The sequence below is a fragment of the Nanorana parkeri genome, unplaced genomic scaffold (genome assembly GCF_000935625.1).
Source record: "Nanorana parkeri isolate BGI_ZX_2015 unplaced genomic scaffold, ASM93562v1 scaffold35, whole genome shotgun sequence".
Classification (NCBI taxonomy): Eukaryota; Metazoa; Chordata; class Amphibia; order Anura; family Dicroglossidae; genus Nanorana; species Nanorana parkeri.
In genome coordinates, this window is record NW_017306303.1 from 2,261,381 (window position 1) to 2,268,674 (window position 7,294).

The 7,294-nt window shown below is 40.7% G+C and overlaps 1 protein-coding gene across 1 annotated transcript in view; it reads right to left on the reverse strand.

The window, feature by feature from the left end:
• Positions 1 to 7,294, reverse strand: part of SHMT2 (serine hydroxymethyltransferase 2) — an 81,142-nt gene that overhangs the window by 37,218 nt on the left and 36,630 nt on the right. The gene's annotated exons all lie outside the window — the stretch shown is intronic.

Consider the following 7,294-nt stretch of genomic DNA (forward strand, 5'->3'; position numbering starts at 1 on the left):
TTCTTTTTGGTGTGTGAAAAAAAAAAAAAAAAAAAAAAAAAAAAAAGCATAACGCTTCCTTATCTTGACTTAACTGTCCTGTATTTAACATTTCATCTGCCAGACCAATATTCCCATCTTTCCTGAAAAGTGTGTAAAAACTCTTACAAAAATTGTGACGTTGTTTTTGACTGAACCTCTTTCGATCTTTAGTGCTGGAGGAATTTTCTATCCTATCTCATACAGGTGAAACTCGAATATCATGCAAAAGTAATTGCAGTAAGTGCTGCTGCTGCAAAAAGGGCCCAAACCAAGTACATATGCATGCTTGTACTTTTCAGAGGTCCGATATTGTTCTATGTACAATCCTTTTTTTAGTGATTGCATGTAATAATCTACTTTTTTGAGGTTGTGGATTTGGGGTTCTTGGGGTTTTCATGAGCTGTAAGCCATAATCATCACAATTATGACAAATCACTGCTTGAACTATCTTGCTTTGCATGTAATGAGTCTCGTATATTAGTTTCACCTTTTAAGTTGCATTAGTGAAATAAATGAACTTTGGACGATATTCTAATTATTCGAGTTTCACCTGTACATAGGTGACCCGCAATGTAACCACACAAGTAAATGAGAGGAAATCTCCAATAAGGACAAAAATGTTTACTGTCGTGTCCTTTTTGGGGAGACAATGTGGTCACCAAAACAGAAATTGAGGTGCTTGTCCCATCCAGTACACAGAAAGCTAATGGGGGAAAAAAAGAGAGCTTCTAACACTTTCCAATCTAAAAATAAATAAATTATAATTTGGCAGTAATTTTGCACTAAAATAAAACCTTAAATAAGAATTATGATGGCTGCCATACCTGACTTCCTCCTTAATATGCTGGTTCCATGGCTCTCTCTGACTAACATTCTCATGGACCCTTCGGTCTTAGCCAGTCAAGTCAAAGCACATGATATGAATACTAGTTCTGGGTAGGGTACTCAGCATGACTAGATATTAAATTGTGGTTTTGATATTTTGCTCAGAACAGATTTTCTTTAAAGTGTATGTAAACCTGAAACAAATCAACTGTTTTCTTAAAACACACACAATTTTTCTGCACTTATACCATCCTCAAGGGCTTGTTCACGCTAAACGCGAACCAGATCTGCATGAGTTTCTGCACATGCAGTGCAGCGTGTTTTGTAGCATTTGGACACGTTCCGGCCCATTTGTTTGCATTTGCATGAATTTTGGTGCGTTCCAGCGCAACTGACCGCTCTGGTGTGAACTAGAGCCCAAAATACCATTGGAATACATTTGGTGCATTTTTGATGCATTCTGTAACTGCTCTGCATCTGCTCCGGCACTTGGTGTAAACTAGCCCTAAAGGGTAAAAAAAAAGAGGAAATCGGAAAGGATATGCACAGATTGCAGATATATACTAATATAGCTACAGTGTCACAGAGCCACAGTGTGTCGTTAATTACCAAACCCAAAACTTCCTGGATGGAGCTTTCTTTTAAAGTTCATATCAAATGTCTACACATTCCAAACCAACATTTACCAACACTGACCCTCCATTTTCAAAATTTAACTAGCCATGCCCAAGTTTGTGCAACCCAAAAATGTACTTGTAGGCAAATGTACGCAATCCGTCTATCCATAAATACACAGAGCGTATATTCCTTTGTCTACTTTTCATGTACAGTGCCATTCCCCACACACAAGCCCACAACACACATTCTGCACTAGTAAAATGACAACCAACAAGAAAAGCGTACGCCAGAGAGCAAAAAGCCTTAATAGTAAGCAGATAACTGATGACGTATGGGGATGCATGTGCTTTTCCTGTCACGAAATAGAAATCAGGACTGCGAGAACAGCCGTCACACACACTTGTTTCTGTGTTGATATGCCACATAAAATTTTATGGGAACAGTAAAACAGTGATTATTTTCATAATCGATTAGTTACCCCATTATTTTTTTCCAACGAATCGATTGGTTGTATAAAATCTCTCTCCCTTGTTGCCAACTATTCTCAAAATCGATTCGTTGTTGCAGCCGTATAATTTACACACATCTAACCACTTGCTGACCGCGTTGTTTGCACCCCCTTCCTGTCCCGGCCATTTTTCAGTATTCAGCGCTGCAGTACTTTGATGTTTATTTTGTCATGCAACGCTGTACTGAAATTAATTTTATATTCATTTTTTTGGGGGGTGGGGGGGTAGATAGAGCTTTCTTTTGGTGGTATTTATTCACCACTGGGTTTTTTTTTTTTAATTACCAAAAAATAAATAAAAAAAAAAACACAACAGTTTTCCCTTTATTATGTTAGGAAACATTTCATATTACCCAAAGGTGGGGCCACGCCAGCTAAATAGACACCAAGCATGTGAAGCCTTAAAATTGAGTGTGCCCGCGAAATCGCAAAAAAACTACCATACCCAAAATTGGCCATAGGCGACACTTTATAAGATTTTACCGCTCATCAGTTTAATGTCATCAGTGATTGATGGCCTTAGAATTATTGCTCTCACTGCGACGATCACAGCAATATGCAACATGTGTGGCGTAATTGACGCAATTGTTGTTTTTGCGTGTAGGTGTACCCAACGTATTGTTGTGCATCTATGTGTGGGTGGGGGACTTTGTGTGTGTGTGTAAATGTTATTTATTTTGTGACACTTAACTTTATCAATAAAGAATCTCCACAAAGGGGTCATGAAGGACGGCCACCCGCATCCAGAAGACTCCTGCCCGGCCGTTTCTGAATGTTCTGCGGACGGGAGGTGATTAAGGCTCCATGCACACGGGCGCCTGGTGATTCCTGCAGCAATAACCTGTTGATTCTTGCATCAAGAATCCCAGGTGTGTCCGTTTGCATCCATCTGTCTATGGTTGTCCACATGTAAATTGTACATGGGACGATTACCTGCGGATTGAGAGAAATGCTTGTCACAGAATGCAAGCACCTTGAAAAAATAAGAGAACCCTACTACAGCTTCGTTCAGCCTTCCTACTACCTGGATTGTCTCCCTGCCATCTGGACAGAGGTGGAGACTACTTGTCCAATGAACAAGCTTGGAGAGGTGGCATAGGAAGCAGTGTTGATGAAGGAAACAATACTCAACTGCCTGGCTGTACAGTGAGGCAGATGTGTGTACATTACAAGAGAGGCTGTTTAGAATTACAAACCCTCACAGGCAAAACAAAAATATCTATTTTTTAATCCCGTTTTTTCACTTGGTTTCCTCAAGTATACTCACAACCCGAATTAATCCAGCGTTTGTGATTCGCTGCTGCATACCATGCCCTGTGCCGCCATTCAATCATCCCCCAACCCCATCATCAGGAGCTGGCTGTCTTCTCGTCCTTACAGTCAGCCAAGGTCCTTGCTCCAGCGATGTGTGATGCCTCAACTGATGCCTTCTGGCATCAGTTGGATATCACAGAAGGCCACAGGAACAGGGCCAACATCATTCTAGCCTAGGCTAGAATGGACCTTGAATCGAGTCTGCTTTAAGTGTGGCATGGGACACAGCATTGGAGAAAGGGAGCATGGATGCAGAAAGAGGGAAACAAAGGGGCCTACAGACAGTGAAGGCTGGCAGACAAACAGTAAAAAGAGAGAAACAGAAAAAAGCCAAGACAAGTAACAATGCACTAAATTTAGAATCATAAAATGTACAGTTCACAGAACCCAGAATAAATGAGTGACCTGTAGCTGAGAAACCTGGACTTTGTGCACCGTCTAACCTGTCAGACTGTGTGCTGGATAAGTCATGACAATAAATGCAGTATAACCAAAATTGGACAAGTCAGGGAAGGCAACTCTAACCAGACTGAATTATTAAGTTGCAGTCTAGCGACACATTGGCCCCCAGCAACCAATCTCCAGCAGTTTAGCAGGGCTAATTAAATCAAGGACAGGTGAGTTATGTCAGCTACAAGCAAACAATAGTGTTTTTATTTTATGGAGGCACAAATCATCTCACGGAGAGGCGACTGAGCACCATGGCTGCAATGCTGAAGTCACACTTAATATCAGATCTCTGCCATGAATGACACTGTGTATCAAAATTGATATAATAACCTTATGCTGGGTACCATATCCTTCTGAGGGCAATAGAGTTTATTATTGAGAGAAACAAAATAAAAGTATAATTTTACAAAAACATTGCAAGGAAGGAAATTGTAAAAGAATCAAAATTATAAGTCACAAAATACACATGTCCATTAGAACAAATGTCTACTGCAAATCATTAAGTAAAGTAAGGTATAATAATACCTAATGATAGGAAGGGAAATTATCTGCATTTTAGGGTTTTCAGGTTCAGCAATTTATTATTTTCAGGATAAGGTATACCAAACATATGCTCATGAAGGGGCTGTGGTTGAACATGCATGATAAAAGAGTAGGGTGTGTGTATTGGGTAAATTCAACGGTGGCTCTCTCAGGAACTAATTTTCCCAAACATTAGGTCAGCAAGACATGTTTTGTTTAGGAGTCCTCCCCTTTACGGCTGGGTTCACACCTAGGCGACAGCGCTTTTGCATGGTTTTACGTGCATAAATCAGATTGCGCCTGACAAATTCTTCTGCGGGAGGTGCACTGTGGTGCCATTCATTTCAATGGCACCCCAAACACGCTTCCCACCTGCAGTGCCATCGCCTGCATTGGAACATGCGGTAGCGACTGCAAAAAATTGTGTATGCAGTTTTATTCTGAAACTAAATAAAATACATTTTGTTTATAACAATCCATTTGTGTATTTTATTTTAAATAAAAGATGGTATTATTATCATCCGATTAATTGAAAAAATAATCTGCCAACTAATCAATTATGAAAATAATTGTTAGTTGAAGCCCTAATTGCTTCTACTCAATGCATATAGTGTTCATGTGATTTTTAACTTCCTTCAGGTTTACACTGGTTTTCTCTTAGCCCTTGGCTATCATTTGTTTAGAGGCCAGAAAAAGAAAAGATGCAAATGTCTGTTGGTGGGCAGCAAGTCCCGGAAGAGTGTAGAAGAGCTATCCAGAGGTATCATGCAATGGTAATGTGGAAATGAGATTGAATGTGGTCAGACATTCTAGGCCAGAAAGAACAGTATTGGACATGGCTATCATACATGAACGCCACAACCCCTAAAGAATCTGTCCCTGTAAGACGGAAAAGCTTTCACTATATGTGTGGGTACCAAATACAACCTAGAGAAAATCTTGTAGGCAGATTTCAAGATGGTAGTGTTGAAGGAACATTTTGCTATTCTACACCAAATTTTACACCCAATCCTTCCACACCACCAAGTGAGGGGGACCCTCCCCCAGACATTTTTTTTTAAATCTGTGCTGAAGGCCTACCCATGACACTGCCTTCTTCCATACGCTAGGAAGTTGGAACAGGATGTGACTCACTTGGTGGTGTAGGAAGTATTCGGGTGTAAAATAGCAAAATGTTCCTTCAACACTACCATCCTGAAGGCAAACTTGTTCAAGGACTGTATTTATGTAGGGGAACTTTGAGGCCCTAATTAGAGGAAAGATTGTCTAATCTGGAATGATGTATAATATTCTGTTTGAGGAGCATGTTATTTTTAAAGTTGCCATTCAGGAAAACAGCGTGAAGTAAAAAAAAAAGTGGTGGAGTCCCAGTGTGGGTACACACCAGATGCATTGGGGCTGCACTGGCCATTTTTCAGTGCAGCCCCAATGCAAGAAAAGGCCATTTTCCTTCTCATGGATTGGCTTGGTTTACACTTCAGCATAGGCATTGCTGTGGTGTGAGCTCAAATGGCTGGTGTCACAGGTGATCACATGTGAGGCGCCAAGGCACTTACAGACCTAAATAAAGGTGGTAGATAGGATTTTGTTCCGCTTTAACAAGAATATTTAGCAACTGATCTATATTAGAATACCAAATGCTGGATAGGATGTTCTGCTTTAACAAAAATATTTTAAAGTTTTTAGCAACTGATGTATATCGGCATTGTAAATTCTTAACATTCAGCCGGATTTTATTCTCTAAGCAGTAACATGAACACCCCACCCCCAAAAGTCAATACTTTTGCAGTATTTGTAGCAAGCTTTTTTTTTTTCCACACTGCTGCTCCACGGAACAATATTTCACCTGGAGTTCTCTGCGTATTCACCAATAGGAGGCTCATTCTGGAAAGATGAACAATGCCAACTAATCCACCTACACAATAGTATAGGGTTGATGCTATAAGCTCTCTACAAATAAAGGAAGGATCAATAAGTATAGTAGCTAGATCCTTTGACATCGGTTTAGGCCATTTTCCTAAGGTATGACATTACAACTATGAGAGGTTGCATAGTAGAACCTGCAAGCAAAAGCAATGCTTGAGAAGGGTTATTCAAAATTTGTCAGTGGCATACTTAAACACTGGTTAATCCTCAACAGGCATGGCCAGTGTTTCATTAAGCGAGATATTACCTGACCCACAGTGGGAACAAACCACTTCTTGATAAATGCCTCCTCAAACAAGTACCATATCTGTAAAGAGTTTGGATGGATTAAATAGTCTATAAGGAGTTTGACAGTCACCATATAGAACAAGGAGTATTTGTGAGGCAGGCTTTGACCAAGCTGTATAGCTCTAACCAAGGTGTAAGAAAATGGGGTCTGTGCTGTCAGGTAAAGGTGCCCATACACTGCTCGATTCTCGTACGAGAATCGCGGGAAATCCCGCGATCGTACGAGAATCGAGCAGTGTGAACGGAGACGTGCGACCGTTTCTACTGTACGGTCGCACGTCTTCCGTCAAACCAGCATGTTCGAAAACCAGCCGGGAATCGTACGATTCTCGGCTGGTTAGAACAGTGCTCGGAAGACAAATGCCGAACGGGCCGGTGTGCGCACGCGCACACTGCCTGTTCAGCATTGCGGTCATCGGAAGCCCGCCCCTCAGGGGGGCGGGCTTGCGATGATCGAGAGTGCGATCTGCCTGTCCAAGATAGTCAGATCGTACGGTTTTTTAATCCCTGTACAACCATCGCAAGACTGAGGTCTTGCGATGGTTGTAAAGTGTATGGCCACCTTAAGAGAGAGTGAATCTCAAGGGTGGATGAACAGAATTGCAGATCCTTGGCACCAAAAACATTTTTGCATACTTATTCAAACTATGTATGCAAAAGCAGAACCGTAGACAAGCAAATAAAGGAATTGTATAGTGACAATGTGTAGTAAATGTGAAAACGAAAAACACGCATAACAAGAACGGATAAAAAAGTAAAATAATGAACATTGGGAGCTTAGCAAAAAAAAAAAAAAAAAAAAAAAAGGAATTGTTCAAAAAT